This window comes from Ascaphus truei, chromosome 3 (genome assembly GCF_040206685.1).
Source record: "Ascaphus truei isolate aAscTru1 chromosome 3, aAscTru1.hap1, whole genome shotgun sequence".
Taxonomy (NCBI): domain Eukaryota; kingdom Metazoa; phylum Chordata; class Amphibia; order Anura; family Ascaphidae; genus Ascaphus; species Ascaphus truei.
The window spans coordinates 353,798,287-353,816,584 of record NC_134485.1 but is presented as its reverse complement, the minus strand read 5'-3'; the positions used below and the strand labels follow the sequence as shown (position 1 = coordinate 353,816,584).

The window sequence follows — 18,298 nt, the reverse complement described above, 5'->3', positions numbered from 1 at the left end:
CCATTTGCTGAATCCTCTCTTCTCTCCCCCCCCCCCCCCATTCTGTCTCTGTCCTGCACAGACATACACAGCCACTGACCTACAGACACTCACACAGACAGACCAACAAAGACACTGACCACACACAGACACCCACACAGTCTCTGCTGGCCTGCACAGACACACACACACACCCACTGATACACACTCCCCCTCCCCCCCCACACACACTCTCTCCCCCCCCCCCACACACACACACTCTCTCCCCTCCCACACACTCTCTCCCCCCCACACACTTTCTCCCCCCCACACACACACTATCCCCCCACACACACTCTCCCCCCCACACACTCTCCCCCCCCCACACACTCTCCCCCCCCACACACTCTCTCCCACCCCACACACGCTCTCCCCCCCCCACACTCTCTCCCCCCCCACACTCTCTCCCCCCCACACTCTCTCCCCCCCACATACACACACTCCCCCCCCCCCCACATACACACACACACTCCCCCCCACACACACACAAAGTGGAGAACAGCGACGGATGGATGTGACAGAAGAAAGGCCTGCTTTTTGAGCCTAGCGATCGCGCACCACCACTGCCCGCCCCCACGCCCATCTTCCGCAACATGCGGACCGGGGGCAAAGGGAGCGCCAAGGGTGCAAGGGGGGGGCGCCAAGGGGTGAGCAGAAAGGGGGTGAGCGCCAAAGGGGGTGAGCGGCAAGGGGGGTCAGCACCTCTGCCCCGGGTCCCTGTGGCTGCCCGCCCGGCGGGGGACAGCAGGCAGAGGAGCGGGAAGGCAGAGACACACTCCCCGTGTGCTCTGCACAAAGCGGAAGCCCCGCCCCCGGCTTCCTCTGACCTGCCTGCGACCAATCCCCTGCATCCCGGCCGGCATTCTAAGTCCCGCCTCCTTCATTCAAACCCATGCGGCCCGTCATCCAATCACCTGGCAGCATTCACTCACACAGAGAATACTTACCAGCTGCCGCATCCTCTTCACTGCCGCTGTAACCGGGACACATTGGGTGGGCCGCACAGATACTCGTTGTGGGCCGCATGCGGCCCGCGGGCCGCGAGTTTGACATGCTTGATGTAGAGTTACCAAAGCTGCAGTGATGTGAACATTTCTTAAGTTCACAATTGTAGCCATATTTTTGAACCCCATAAATTACAAAAAAAAAAGTTATTACTGAAATTGTAAAAAAAAAAAAAAAAACTTGCGGATTTTGTGTTAACGAATCTGTACACGCTGGTAAAAATGGAAAAAGAAAAATACTTATTTTTAAGAATCACTTTCCATTTGCCTGGGGCAGGTATTTTAGTTTGCATGGTGAAATACAATAAATCCTACTCAGTCTAATTTTGAGCATTTCATATAAAATGTGTAGAATTTATCTCGACTCCAGTTGTCGCAAACATCTCTCTTCTGCTGATGTTTTTTACCCTCTATTCTGCCAGCACCTTCTTTACAGTATCCAGCAGCAGAAAAAAAATCTGTAAGGTTAGTAACAGCACTATGCCTTATAGAAGGGGTGCGCAAACTTTTCCTTGTACGCACCCATGCCTGCTCTCCTCTGCAGCTCGTGTGCCGCCCCGGCGTCAAATATCGCGTTACCATGGCAACGTGACCCCGCTGTGTCATTTGATGCCAGGTTACCATGACGACGCGTCGCAGTATGGTAGGTGTTATAGAGGCCTCGCGCGGTCCCTTGGCATTTAATTTAAATGCCTTGGGGCAGAGCGCGGGACCTCCTATAACTACCGCGCACGCCTGCCTTAAAGCATTGACCTCATGATAACTTATAATCTTAGTGTATGTACAGGTCTGCACTGTGTATGTATGTTTTTTTCCTAATTCTAGGTAACCGAATTTCAGAGAACAAGTTGCGCGTGTGGCAAGGCAGCTGACTAACACATAAATATGTGAGAAAGCAATTAAGTATGTTGAGTAAGCAATGGGAAACTACAATACCACATTCTCTCCCAGTGTGAAGTACATGAAACCATTAGAAATGCCTTGCGTATAATCTGCAGTGCAGGCATGGGCAGAAGTGTATGGTTTAATAAGACATTGACGTCTCAAGATAAGTTGGGCAGTAATATTAACCTTTTACTGTCATAGTCCCACTTAAAAACACCTTTGGGACTGCAACAGCATGAATACTCAGAAGTGTTAGAGAATCCATTACATAGCTCTTTTATTTGGTGTTCAGTAGAATACATCTAAACTCTGCACACCCCATAAAATTATTACAAATACATCTCATTTACTATTTTGTACATATAACCGCATAAAATAAAAAACGACAATGAGGCCAATATGATGTTAAAATGGGACTTTTCATAGTAATCTAAGCTGTATTTCAAGAATTGAGAATCGATTTCAACCACGTGTTATGGTGGGTAAAAAAGTGACATGCCCTCCATCGTACAGTATATATCAAATAAAAATGCCACTTGTGAGCACATTCCCAGGTCTCAGGCAGGTCTGCAACCATGTTTTTCACCATTATATCGTAGCATACAATGCTTCCACCGCAGCCAGGGGTCTGGGTAATGACATGCAAATGAGCACACAGTCTCACCATTTGTTTCTTCTCCATTTTAACATGGAGAATACCTATAAACTTATGCCTGGCATATTACACCACTTTTCAGTATGTCAAAACAGCTGTCTGTGGGTAGTTTTACTGGCTGTGCCCTTTTTTAACTCAGACTGTGCTGGAAAGCTGTATAACACCACAGGCCTGTCTGAGACCTGAAGGTGCTCACAAGTGATATTTTTACTTGCTAAGAATTGAGAATAACTTTTATAATGTATGTACGGCATATAGTTTGGAAATCTTATTTGGGTGGGCCAAGTATTTCTGGATTTATTCATCTTTTTTGCAGTTCCTGAAAGCTTTTTTTTTTCCCTCACCACTCTTTTGGCCAATGACTTGTTAAGTTTAGCCTGCATGTCCAGTTATTTGACCGGAAGACAGTGGTACATAAAGGTTTTTTATTTTCATGTAATAAGAATTTAGTTTAACACTTTCAATGTAATTAAGGGTTAATTACCTAAACAAGGAATCAATTCTGTCCTCACAAATGGCGTTAAAACACAATGAAAATGACAAACCCTCCAACAATTCAGCTCTTGGTAGCACGGAGACCAAGCTGCATATTGTCTATTTTTGCTGCAGCAAATTACTGAGCAGGATTATATCTACTGGAATATTCTTAATATACTCCTAATATTTAACACTTCTAAGTAGAATGGAAATATACATGTTATTGGCACTAACCTTCATCGTGACCTCATCCAACCATAGAACCCTCTGTGCTACTGCAAAGGAAGGACTTGTTTGGTTACCACTGTTTTCAAAATCAGTTGGAGAATCGCTCAAATTGCCAGATCTGTAGTTGGAATTGTGTTGTAGCTGCATGAATTTGTATTTCTCTGTAGAAAATTAGGTGGATAGCAATCTGTAGTGATATCAAATATAGCTGGTACATAATGAGGGCGATTAACCATGTGTCCATATTTATATTTAAAAAATATATTTAAAAGTGACAATTGAAAGAATTGTGAAAAGAATACAAATGTTTTTAATGAAAATGCCTTTTTTTTCCCCCCTTCTCCAGCAGCATAAATGGTACTTTGAAGACACTTGCACATGACAGTTGTAATTCTGTATCTTTTGCGCTTGTATTCTGTTGTCAATATTTGTGATATTGTAGCAGTTAAGTTCTTTATTTGTCTAGTACATTACATCACTGATTTTGTTTTTAATAAGCCTATTGCTTTTTCTCTGCCGTAGGTATTTGCAATTTAATTTACAATAATTAGTTATTATTTTTTTTATACTCAACTTACATTTCTATATCAAACAAGTTTTATGAACAATGTAAGCTTTTCTTAAACTGTAACATGTTGAACATTTATCCCTTCCTTCTGTTCTCATGCAGAAGGTGGGAATGTGGGAGTGCCAAACTTGTTCAATTTAAATCTAACAAAATTACATGGTATATATTAGCTGTTAAACTACTTTTATAGAACAGTAGCAATTAAACAGCACTTTGCCAAGTATTCTAGATCTTGTGTTTAAAATTTTCATTACATGAGTGACGTAAGTGAAATGTAAATTGGAGGGTTTTTTTTTTTTTTTTAACCAAGTACAGTAAGTGTTGTGGTTACATGAAAAGCATTCTCTCTGCTTGAGGCACACAGCTGCTTAAAAGATGAATCTGGAGACGGATCTTTTTAAAAAGATCTCGACTCTGGTTGTATGGTTCATTTGTATCTAGTTCAGTCTTCCAGCAAATCGTTTATTGGCACTGAAAGTAGTGGAGGTGGATAAGTATCTTGTGCTAAGAAGCTCCCTGCTGCAAAATGTGATTGAAAATGGGCTACAGCCACTGCAGCATGTTAATATACCCTTTTTGAAGTAGGAAACTGCTTTGTGCAACTGATTTTCAATAATAACCAAACCTTTTATCTCCGTTGTGGTAGACACTGTTTTAATTTCTAGATATTAGTCTTGGCTATTGGTTCTAAATTAAAAAGAAGCAAAATATCCAAATAGAGTACCTTTTCTTGGATGTAGTAATTTGGATGGAAAGGGTGTTTATTTGTTCTATTCATATGCTTGGTTAAGGAGTCTTGTGATATGAGGTTTAGCTAAAAATAATAAAAGAAAATCCTCAATTGTAAGAACTGAAAAAAGTACTTGCATTTTCACACTTGTTTGGCATTTCTGTTTTTTTAAATGTTAACCTTAAACAAACGTGTCCTTCTTTGACTGCCTCTTAAAACATGGCTACTAATATTATTTCCCCCTCTAATTTATGAACACCCTTATTTCAGTGTCCAGTGTTTGTCATTAAATGACAGATTCCTTAAGGCTGCGTTTATAGTACTGGCGACTGCGACGTTGCACAGCGCTGTAGCAAGTACATGCAGTCCGTCGCGGGTGCCCTTTAGTGATGTACCAAGCACCGGGTAATTACCTGGTACATGCCGCTTTTTCAGCTACCCGGACCCGGCAGCAGGGGGCTGGACCCGGCACCGGGTTGGAACCGGTGCCAGGTAATGTCAGAGTAGCTGAAAATCACTTGCCTGCAGCCCGCGACGGAAGGGGAGGAAGACCACGGCGACATCTGGGAGCAGCAGCAGAGGTCCTGGTGGCAGTGGCAGCAACAGAAATCTGTGGTCAGCCAGCGGGTGCAGCAGGAATAGAGCACACAGCTGATACCAGTGTGAGCCTGTGAGCCATGTGATCAGGGCAGGACCGTTCCTATTGGACAGTCGGGGAGGAGCCGGCTGAACACTGATTTCTGTTGCCAACAGGAGCTCTGCTACTGCGCCCAGATGTCGCCACGTTCTTTCTCACCCTGCAGGTAAGTGCCTTCCGGGTACCAGGCCGGGTAAAATTATTCATTTTGGCTGGGTACCCGTTACCAGTTTTTTTTTAAAAAAAATTAGGACCCGGTACAACACTTGTGCCCATAGTGGATTTCGACTTCTTCAGCGATCGGTGCGTGACGTGACGGTTCAGCCAATGAAGGCAAACCGCTCACAGCCACGCCCCCTGGTCGCCCTCCTGTCTCCTGCACCAGAGTGCAGAAAACACTATAGCGATGGCTGACGTCACGTGGTTGCGCCGCCGTAGCCCTTACTATAAACGCAGCCTAAGAGTGAGAAGGCCATCATTTGAAAAACCAATGGAAATACTCCAGGGTGCAACTTATGAGTAATAATTATAAGAATGAATTGTGCAGAGTAAATCCTAAAAGGGTAAATATGTTTGAGTGGGGGGAAAAAATTGTGTGTGTAAAATATTTTGAAAGGCTGTAGAAAACCACAGTGAAAATGTATACGTCCACTAATATAATAGAACAGGTCTAAAAGAACAGTAACAAGGCTATCACAAAAAAGTTGCGTACAAAAGTGGTACAAATAAAATAAAGTTAAAAAAATAAATTTTTAAAAAAAAAGCAGAAAACTGTAGCGCTGTTTTGTGAAAGATGGATTCAAAATACCACACACAAACCAACCAATTATGAATCGGAACTCCACTGACCTCGGATAAAAAGCAACAATGTGCAGACATCCTAAAACACAAAAGAAACAGAAAACTTTGTTTAGTTAACACAAATTTCCATAATGAATCGGGTAGAGACTTGTGGCTGTGCCTCTTCTAGGGTTTTTATCTGATCTCACAAGAGAAGTCCTCTTATCAATCAGTTTACTATGTCCGTGTGTGTAAGCACATATTCTTTCCAACAGAAAATTGTACATAAGTGAAACATGTTTGTTCTCTGCACATATAGGTTATTTGCCAAAATCGTTTTGCTCCTGCAAGCTTACTGATCAGCCACAAAGTATAGCAGCCCACTTTGGGAACAGAAAGGGTTTGCAAAAATATGTTGGACACATGGCTATCAGCCCTGTAGGAGGTGAATGGTATAACTGCCTGACCTGGATTACAATTAGTAGTGGCGTGGTTGCAGTGTGTTATGGAATCTGTGAAGCTTTTAAAAAGCTTCAGATGCGTTTGGCCACTTTATTCCTGTGTTGCATCTGCTTAATGCCATGCCCAGATTAGAGCCAGTCCCACTTTAACTATACTGAAAATACATTGAGGTAAAATAATTAATTCAAGTAACACCTGTGCAGTAATGTAAAGGTTTTTATCAAATGGTCACAAGAAATGAAAGCACACTGTTTTGAAAGTTCCTTGTAAATCATCAGATGGGAATTTAATAAAAAGACTTCTAACTATTACTTCCTACAAGGGGAGCAATAGCTGGCATGTTTCATACTCTTGGGGAAAAGACATTGAAGCAGCTATTCATGTATATACAGTAAAAGGTAGGTGAGAATTCCTTTAAACAATCATTAAATGCCCCTAATCCATTTGTTACAATAGGCTTTGCTTTACTTTGAACGGGTTAAATGTTTCTTTTCCTCCAATGCACAATACTAAATACTATGGCAAGTGAATCATGCTACTTTTCTTTTGAAGCATGTGGTAAACCTGTGGATAGATTAATAATCAGTCGTTTGTATTGCTGTGGTGAAGTTGTTAGAACATTCATGATGGCACTAATGCAGTTACAAAGAAACGCTTTCATTTTTAGCTTTGTCCGTAGGGAAGAACGTCATCCACCTACTTTTCCCATGGGTTGGACAAATCTAAAAGGACTGTTCTAACACACGGCTATGATCTCGGATTTATTTACACAGCTAGACGTCTTAACATAGATAAATATTGTGTGTACGCGCGCGTGCAAACCTGAGTGAGAAGAGACCCCGTGACAGAACAGTATACTGACAAACTGGATAGTATGCCCCAAAACATACCATGTACAGCTAAACCCCGTTATAACGCGCCTCGTTATACCGCGATTCGGTTATAACGCGGTTTTCCCGTGGCTCCCGTTTTTTAAAAAAAAAAAAAAAAAAAAATTTTTGTAAAAAAATTTTTTTTTACATTTTTTTTTTTTGCACACTGCACACACTCACTGCACACACACTGCTCATTGCTCACACTGCCACACTGCACGCACACTGCACACTGCACACACACTGCTCATTGCTCACACTGACACACTGCACACACTCACTGCACACACACTGCTCATTGCTCACTGCCACACTGCACACACACTGCACACTGCACACACACTGCTCATTGCTCACACTGACACACTGCACACACACTGACCACACTCACGCACACTCACACACACTTACGCACACTCACGCACACTTACAGACACTCACACACACTCACACACACACACACACACACACACACACACTTAGACACTCACACACACTCACACACACTTACACACACTTACACACACTTAGACACACTTAGACACTCACAGACACTCACAGACACTCACAGACACTCACACACACTCACACACACTCACACACACTCACACACACTTACACACTCACACACACTCACACACACTTACACACACTTAGACACTCACACACACTCACACACACTCACACACACTTACACACTCACAGACACTCACACACACTCACACACACTTACACACACTTAGACACTCACACACACTCACACACACTCACACACACTCACACACACTCACACACACTCACACACACTCACACACACTCACACACACTTACACACTCACAGACACTCACACACACTCACACACACTCACACACACTTACACACACACTCAGACACTTACACACACTCACAGACACTTACCCACACTCACACACCCATATACACACACACACTTTCTCTCCCATATATACATACACACACACTCTCTCACTCTACACAGACGGGCCGCGACCAGCACCACCACCCGCTCCCCCCCCTCCTCCCGCGCAGGCAGCGGGAGCACCGGGGACAGCGGTGGGGAGAAGAAACCCCCCGCTACAACCTCCATGCAGGCAGCATGGTTCTGAGGTAAGCGGCGACCTGAGGGACATCCCCACTCCCATCTCCTGCCCCGCGGCCTGTCCCGCGGTGACAGGGTGAAGCGGGGACAGGAGGGACATCCCCGCTCCCATCTCCTGCCCCGCGGCCTGTCCCGAGGTGACAGGGGGAAGCGGGGACCGGAGGGACATCCCCGCTCCCATCTCCTGCCCCGCGGCCTGTTCCGAGGTGACAGGGGGAAGCGGGGACAGGAGAGACATCCCCGCTCCCATCTCCTGCCCCGCGGCCTGTCCCGCGGTGACAGGGGGAAGCGGGGAGCGGAGGGACATGGCCGCTCCCATCTCCTGTCCCGCGGGATGAATATGCGCTAAAGCGCGGCGGCCATTTTTTTTTCTCGCGACCCCGTTAGTAACGCGGTGGTCTTGGGGTGGACCCCGAGACCCGCGTTATAACGGGGTTTAGCTGTATATGGTAGCATACCCAGCTGCAGAGATGCGAATGTGTGGTATACTAGCCATTTTTCCACCTATCGTGTTCTTTGGTTAATTAACTGAAGTATGTCCTTGGTATTGTATTTACTAATTTTGCTATATAGTTGTGCAAAATTGTTCCTGAGCAGTCTAATGTTGGCAAAACAATAGTGGAAAACATTCTCTACATTTTGTCGAATTGACAGTAGTTGAAAATGTGGGAAATTACGGATTATTTAATTACACTGCAAGGAAAGACTAGATATTTTTAAAAGCACCTTAACTATTAGCAGTATAGTGTTCAGGTATGTAACCTCTTTAAATGATTTCATCATAATTTAGGGTATGCCAATTAAGTACAATAATGAATATTTTAAGAGATATATAGATTTATATATTTTTTATATATCAGAATAAAAAGGGATATGGTGGAAGGAAAAAATGTTACTCAGTTTTGTTTTTGTATTTTGTTGTAACGGCTATAAACATAGGTTTCTAAATGCTTTTGGCTTGTAAATGAGATGCTGGAATCGGACAGGTTTTATGTATTTATTTTTTGAGTATAAAATTTGCCTTTCCAATGTGCACTCTTTATCCGCAAATCTCATGTATAATGTGATCAACGTTTTAGCAACCATTATCCTCAATAATAGCTTGAGTGGCCAATATGAATGCGTCATGACAAGTCAAAATATTTACTTAAGTATTAGCTAATTATCCGTTGAAACAGAATAAAATAATTGTCTCTAAGAGCAGACCACCCTGGCATAGAAAGGGTAAACGGTTTGCCTATTTCACCTTTCGCAGGTTACATTTTAATTTAACATTTTGTATTTTCTAATTTGGAATCGGATGTTTGTACCGTAGTTTTTTTTTTTTTGTGACACTGATTTATGAGGTGGCCCTTTAATAAAACCGGGTCTCCAGCAAATCATTGCTGAGGCTTCTATGTGTGCAATTTATCTAAAGTACTTTATGCTTGGTGCATTGCACACAGAACAACACTCATTCAAAAAGCCTAAATTGGCCCTTTTTTTTATTTTTATTTTTTTATTTTATTTTTTATATATTTATAATTAATATAAATTTACAGACCAAACAATCAACTCTGTAATATAAAAATTAGATCTGAAACCAGACTATCCCTGTGTTTAATTTAAATTATTTTTTAATCTTTATAACATCTGTTTATTTTCATCTGATATATCAGAGTGCTTCCTTTTGGGATTCTTTGTCTAATATAAATTTATATTTATAATTTATATAGACATATTAAAGACACTGGGTATACATGGTTTCTTTTTGTTCTTGTATAGTGCCGACTGTGTACACAGGCTGTACGTATGATTTTTGCAGACAAGTCCCTGCCCTGTAGAGCCTAACATCTTTTTTTTTGGTGCCGGAGGCACAGGGAGTTAAAGGGACTTGCATACGGTCACAGGGATCCGACACGACTGATATTTGAACCTGGCTCCCCTGCTTCAAACGCTGTGTTTTCAGAGTCGGTACCTTGACTATTTTTGCACCATAATTATTCATGGTAATGTTTGATTTATGTTGGTTATTCTTACTCACTTTAGCCGCTGCAGGGTACCTCATCTGATTGACATCCTGTGAATCTTTTGTGCCTGTGTATCACAGCAACTTCACAAAATGCTAGATAGGTAAGCAAATAGCAAACTATTCCACAAAGTGCCTTTGAAGAGTGAAAGGGTTAAGAGCTTGCTCCATTCTTTTCCCTGCATGTCTTGGATAATGACCAAACATTCCACACTGGTGTACAAGCGCACAGTGACATAGAGGGGATTCACAAGGGAAGGCAGGCCAAGAGCATCCTGCAGTGAGATCATGCTCTGTGATGCAGCTCTCCGTTCTTGCTAAAATGCTCAACGTTGTTACTGAAATTGGTGAGCTAAATTGCAATATTGCTTCATGGTGCATTCCCTTACTTTAATATCAGGTACTTTATTTACACTGATAAAATGCTTAGGGTTCCTGTGTTCTGCCTTCCTGTTTTTTTCTTTATTATTTTTAGGTTTTTTTTTTCAAACACCTCTCTTTCGCCCGCCCCCACCCTTTTTGAGGTTTGGACTTGGAGATGGAAATTGTACATGAAATGGCTCATCACTGTGAATCGTATAATAGGTGTTATGAAAATAACTAGCCATGCTGTCTGAATTTGTTGAGTAATCTTTTATAGTTGCATTATTAATGTATTTATCCAAATATGCAAGTTCCTGCAGAATAAACTATTTCTAAATCTGTTTTGAAATGTTCTCTTCACGCTCCCAACATTTCAGATTTGGCTGCATCCATGTTCACTTGAGAATATCGATAAATGTGAGCAGCATATGTATCCTCTAGAAATGTGGATCACAAGTCACTTTTGAAGGGACATAACCGCGACAGAGTGACACGGCCTAAGCATTTATAACTTCTGACCTTGCATTTGTTTTTTTATTAAGATAGTTCAGCTGCTTGCAGGAAGTGAATGTCACAACACACTCAAATATTGTATTCACCCATTAGAAGTTTATAACTAGTTTTCCGTGCTTTCACAGACTTATTAAAACGTTGCAAGTGCCCTGCTTGGGGAGCTGTAGGTAAAAAAACTGCACTGAGTTTCTGCCTCCTACCCACAAATGTGGCCACTCTTAATATTTCACTTTGCAAAAGGCACCCTTTATATAGAAAGCAATTATCAAATGTAACGTCTTACTGTATGTTACTTGAATAGTTTTACATATTTCATTTTTTAATGTAGCTTTTGTATGTTTTGTTTGTATGTACTATTGGGCTTTGGTTGACATTAATTTTGGTGAAATACCTTAAATGTTGTTGTGGTTTTTTTTTGTTTTTTTTTAGGAGATTCACTAACCTGCTGACGTAAGTGTAAACGTACTGTGATCCCGTGTACACTGCCATTCAATTCAAAGGTAGTTAAAGCCTGATCGCAGTGCGTTATTTTGTACTGGAGTTTGGTGACTCTCCCTCTAATTGTCTCCTTGGTAGGCTGATACCCTTTTAAGAAATATTAACCTTAAGTTTGCAGGTTCATAGCTTTTTATAATTGTATTTTTTTTCCAACCACAATTGAATTCAGTGTGCAATCTCTAATTAAAAATCGTTATTAGTTCCAACAAAGCATTTAATAACTCCTTATTTGGTGAATAACTTCTTGTGGTTTCTTCAGTACTATAAGTGACTGGCCTATAACGTGCTTAGTGGCATTCCACTTTTCTTGTCACACTTTTGGTGTGAAGAAACTATTCTGTTTACGTACTTTGGTGGGTTATAGAAACGAAACACCCTCTCCAGTTATTGACAGTGTTAAGTATTCATTGTATGGGGGGAGGGGGTAACAATTGCCTCTAACAACCATTCTGTTTTTCTCCTGGTCACACGCAAGCTATAACAGAGACTTTTCTTTCACTTCCTGCCTTTGAAATGTCAGTATATTTATGTAACCTCCTTCACAATTTTGCTAGTCCATTATTTTTGGCATCTACATATTATGGAGTTTGGCATGCTGTGGTCCAAGATATTTCAATCTTGACATCAAATATAAATTCTGAAGCATTGAGTTTACTGAAAACACAAAACTTGTCAAATCCAAAGACAGGAATAAATGTTGACTGAAACAACATAAATCCTCATAGCTGCATGCATCTGCAAATTAAAATAATTCACATTATCCGTTACACCTCAACTTTTCATTTAATTGTAATGCCTTTGAGAAGCCATTGCTTTCCTCTGTTATTTCTTGCTATAGAATAGTTATTTTCTAAAAGAGTACTGCATCAAATTATGAGCACTTTATTGGTTTAGTAAGACACTTTATTTTTATTTATTTTTGTAACTTTTATTTTGCTTAATAGCTCCTCTCCATGCAAAAAAACAAGAAATGTAATCACTGTTTTGCGTTCTGCGTTATACTTTAATAAAAATCTAACACCACCTTTCACTGTATAAATGTTGGCTTCTGATTCTTGACTATTCTGGAATTATTGGAACTGCTAATCCATGTTACTGTTTTAGATGTAGAAATCCTGAAGTATGACACACTTTTTTTTCTGTTAAATTTGTTTGGTTTTTTCCCCCTGCTTTTATTGTAATGTGAGTAAATGTTCCCTTTTTCTGAATAGACATCTTCTAAAAATCCTTTCCTACTCTTTTCAGGTCAGAAGAATATCCATGGAAGCCGCAGTCCTACATAGCAGGCAAAGTATAACTGAAATAACCAACCGTGATATTTTACAAACCAAACGAGACACTGACAATTTCAAAAGATTTGATAAATATTTTTTTAAGAAGTCTACAAAAGCATTGATTACTATGCAGACATTGAATTAAAAAAAAAAAGGCATTGTAAATTTTTCAACTACAGGTGTTTTTTTAATTATTTTTTGACAGCTGTAAATAATTTACATTAAGGGGATGGTTCGTTACGGGTTAACGCACCTAATTCAAGTTGATGGGAGTTAACCTGTAACAGAGCTTAATAAGTAACCCCATTAACCTAATAAATGTCCTATGTCCTGTTAGTTCACAAAGTTTTAGTATCGCATTTTATTTTTTGACCAAATATAAATTAAAATATCTTATTTACCATTAAAATTAAGTTCACATTTAAGACCTTTGGGCTTGTGTATATACAATTTCTCAGTCATACAGAACAATGGTCAGAATAGAAAGTATTTATTCAAAATGCAAAAAATTATGCTGACTTTTAACACTGCTGTGAATTTCACGTTAAGAACAAACTTAATGTGTTGCATTTTCTTTGTAGACACAAACCTCTGCAAATCCAGGGCCCTCCATTGCCAAAGGTTATATGATTGGGGGAAAATGTGGATTATGTGGTCTGAAACGTTTTATTTTTATTTTTGTTTTAAGGTCCCGTGATCCAAAAGTTGTTTTTAATTACCTTGGCGTACAGTAGCAGCACATAATGGTTTGTGGGATACACAGAGATGCAGGCCATATTGTGCTGCGGCCAAATCCCAAGGCTTTCCTCCAAAAGAAAAGTCCACTTTGAGTTTATCGCCTCCATGATCAGAATGTCAGCGGTACTTTAGCAGCACGTAAATATTGGAGTTAAGACTCAATATATCCTTCCAATATTAACCGTGCTGCTAGAGTAAAGTTGGCCAATTTCCAGAAACATGCATCCAACGGTCTGTGTTCATACGCTTAGCAGCAATCCGGTTCCCATGAATGGTGCTTGATTAATACTGTTGTGTAATATCTGTATGGAACAATAACTTTATACTGTATAGTCATGTAGAAAAGTAGCACAATATATCTTTTATTGCTTTAGATTGTAGTGAATGTTTTTAGTAAATGTGTGCTTTCCAATACTGCCATATTCCTTCTTTTGCTTTGAGCATCTTTATGGAAATAATATATAATAATAAATAATAATTTAATTTTATATATATATATATATATATATATATATATATATATCAAAATGCTAACACGGTACTGATACCTCTACATGTGTATATATATCTATATATACATTTTATTTTTTATTTTTTTATGGTGCTAATCACAACGATGTGACCAAATATTGTATGTAAAAGTAACAAATACTAAAATCAAAATTAGTGCAAGGTTTCATATAACAAACACCTGATGAGCTTTTTCCCCATTTGTTTTATGAATACTGTCTTTTTTTTTTTTTTTTTTTTTTGGTACATTACTGAATATTGGCGAATGTATTGTTTAATAGCTTTTCTGGTAGATATGGTTTTCATGATCTTGTAATAGCATGTGTTGTCTGATGCAGACCTTTGGTCCCACGTCTTATGTAAATTTTTAAAATACATTCTACACCACTAATTGCAAAAGCATTTTGTGGATTATATGAAAGTTGTAGTATTGAAATATTTAATGTAAAATTATGGTATTCTCTGGAAGTACAACGATCAACATTTATCAAAATGTAAGCTTTCCAATAAAATGTATTTGAAAATGCTTACATTGTGTGTTATCTTGCATCTCTGTATAAGTTACTATAAGGGATGTAATAATGCTGTGCAGGGCTCATAGAAATGCAAAATGGTAACAACATTTAAAGGACCTTGAAAAAGTAATTTTACACCACTATGGTTTTTTTTTTTTTTTAACACATTACAAAATGGTAAAAGATTTTAAACTGAAATATGTGCTAGTGATTTTAAAAGCAGGTTGGACTTTTAATCTGTAATATTGCCATTCCCAGGGATTTATTTATTTTTAACTGTAATAATTATGTCTATATATTTTTGTGCGTGTCCGCCTTGGCTTCCAATTAAATGTGCATATTTTAGGACAGGACCATTTGTCCTAGTTGCTAATTATTCTGAAACATATTAGACTGGGATGATCTAAGTACTAGGTGGGTCCAGAATGAAAAGTGCTTTTGACGATTAAATGTACACATTAGATGGGCTGTGTGTGTGTGTTTGCGTGCGTGCGTGCGTGCGTGCGTGCGTGCGTGCGTACGTGTGTGTACGTGTGTGTACATTTTACACACATGCATGCACCGTTTTTCAGGAGTAAAAAAAATGTGTGTGTGTGTATATGTTATATATATATACATACATACATACATACATACATACATACATACATACATACATATGTGTGTGTATGTATGTATGTATATATATATATATATATATATATATATATATATATATATATATATATATATATATATATATATATATATATATATATATATATATATATATATATATATATATATATATATATATATATATATATATATATATATATATATATATATATATATATATATATATAAAAATAAATAAATACTGAGTTAAGTTGTGGTGAGTAAAAAAAGTGACAAAAACCCTCCCACAGGAAAGCAAATATGCAAATATAGCTGTATATATATATATATATATATATATATATATATATATATATATAATTTATTATTGCTGCACAGCTGTAGGTTGGCCACTAGGTGATGCTGATTGTGAACAAATTGCAAAATTTTTGGTTTTAAAACTTCCCTTAAGTTCTAACTGAAAAGCTCCAAAATATACTTGTTTACCTTAGAGTTGTAGTCTGCACAGGTCTGTAAATATAGAAATAGATCCATCAGGAATACCTAGGTTAACTAAACCACACTTTTTTACATAGTCGTGCTAATTCTATTTTTAGAGCAGACCTCTATTCTATTTGTAATATATTGCTGCAACAATGGTCTCGGTAAGTAAGTGCACCACCTTGAGAAAGGTCCCACTGGGGGACCGAAACGTCGGTTTTTGTGTCTTCTATCAAATATAGAAAATTTATGATTTACTTACCTGCGTGCTGTCCCTTGATGTCGTGTTGCAACCGGTATCGTGTGTGTGTGTGTGTGTGTGTGTGTGTGTGTGTATGGATAGGGGATACTCAAGATCGGAAGTTAATGTGGCCCTAACTAAGGTACGGGCTATTGACAGGGTTTCCCTGCTTTTACCTTCTACAGAAATAATTGATAACAAATCAATTAACATTAGCAGCACTTACACTACCTCGTCCAATCTTATTAAACGGAGTATTAAAAGGAATTGGAACATTCTAGCCAATGATCCTAAAATTGGGAGCATCTGTCAGACACCACAGAGAATGTGCTACCGCCGTGGAAGGAACTTAAGGGATATGTTCGTGCAGGCTGATCCGACTACCAAATATGCCAATGCTACAACATGGCTTCAGCGAAAACCTGGTGTATACAAATGCCATGGATGCATCAACTGTGGTTTTCTGCAGACCGGCCAGTCCTTTGCACATCCACATAGTGGGAAATCTATCGGCATTAAGTCTGCTATGACCTGTGAGTCGAAATTTATTGTCTACTTTATTAAATGTCCTTGTGGCCTTTACTATATAGGCAAAACAAGCCGCATGCTGAAAGAACGCATGCCTGTGCACAGGTCGACAATCCATAAGGCACTCTTGGACCAAAATGTTGATGACGACGTAAACTCCTCCCAGTGGCGAGACATTTCAAACAACACCGTCATGGCCTTTCGTCGCTGAAATGTATGCCGATTATACAAGCGAACCTATCAACACGTGGGGATCGTGACAGACTGCTGCTCCAGTTGGAGGCTAAAGCCATTCACGATCTGAGGACATTGTCACCTTATGGCTTGAATGAGGACTTGAGACTTGGTTGCTTTATTTAATTATTTCAACTTTAACAGTTTATCTTACATTTGCTCCTTTTTTGCCTCCCCTATACACTTCTGCCATTGTCCTTGACATGGCCCTCAGTATACCCATTGGTCTTTATTGTTTATTATTATTCACCCTTTTTTTCTAATTTGTCTGGTTTCTTTCCTTTATTTCCTACCTTCCCCTTTCCCATTATCCTTTTGTACTTTCCTTTGTTTTTCGTCCCCCTGTATGTTGCTTCTCAACCCCTTCTTCCCTTCCCTTTCTTGCCTACACACTTATGGTTTTTATATATTGCTTTTTATTTTTATTTAGCACTTTGGTGTTCACACTGTATTGTGCCCCCTCAGGATGCATTACCTCATGCTTATTAATGTATTTAGTTTACCCTAAGGCTGTGCGTTTTAGCTGCGTTCATACTCTACCAGTTATTCTGGCTTTTACATGCTATACCTGCACGCATGCGCAATGGGCTTCCACTCGCGCTCCGTGTTAGACTGTCAGCGCATACATGCGCAATGACTGCCCCGGTATTGTATCGCCATGGCAACTTGAGACGCTCATATTCCGTCCCTGCACGCATGCGCAATGGTGTCTCTTTCTCGCGCTCCGTGCTTTGGCATATTAGTACGCGATGGTCCCCCCCTTTTGTGGTATCGCTATGACGATACTAGACGCTGTATCTCGGCGCATAGGTGGTGGTTGAGATCTACACATTTACACTCGCGCCTGACATTGTACACCTGCGCATGCTCACGGGCCTCTGCTTTAAGGGTTCCCCCATACAGACACTCCAGGTCTTATAGGTTGCATAGCAATGACGTCATTTAGATCGTTTTGTGTATAGTTGCTTTCAGCTGATCCAGAGAGGAGGGGCAGGCTGTTAACCTATCACTGTTTGCTATTGGTGTGCATGTGGGTATATAATGGTGGTTTTTGTCACTTAAGGGTGAGCACTCCCTTGAGAGGTCCTGTTTCAGGACCGAAACGTCGGTTGAATGTGCCTTTTTTTCAATACATCTATGTTTTGGGTGCTGTCTCGGTTCTTGCTGCGTGGTCTTGGACTCCTGGTCTGCCTAGTAAGGAATCTCCATTTATATATATGTGTGTGTGTGTGTGTGTGTGTGTGTGTGTGTGTGTGTGTGTGTGTGTGTGTGTGTGTGTGTGTGTGTGTGTGTGTGTGTGTGTGTGTGTGTGTGTGTGTGTGTGTGTGTGTGTGTGTGTGTGTG

The 18,298-nt window shown here is 39.9% G+C and overlaps 1 long non-coding RNA gene across 1 annotated transcript in view; it reads left to right on the top strand.

Annotated features, from left to right (window-relative positions):
* Positions 1-14,864, top strand: part of LOC142490129 (uncharacterized) — a 25,900-nt gene extending 11,036 nt beyond the window's left edge. Inside the window, exon 3 of the long non-coding RNA XR_012799989.1 lies at positions 13,062-14,864. This is a non-coding gene — a long non-coding RNA (uncharacterized LOC142490129). The remainder of the gene's footprint in view (positions 1-13,061) is intronic.
* The last annotated feature ends 3,434 nt before the right edge of the window (positions 14,865-18,298 follow it).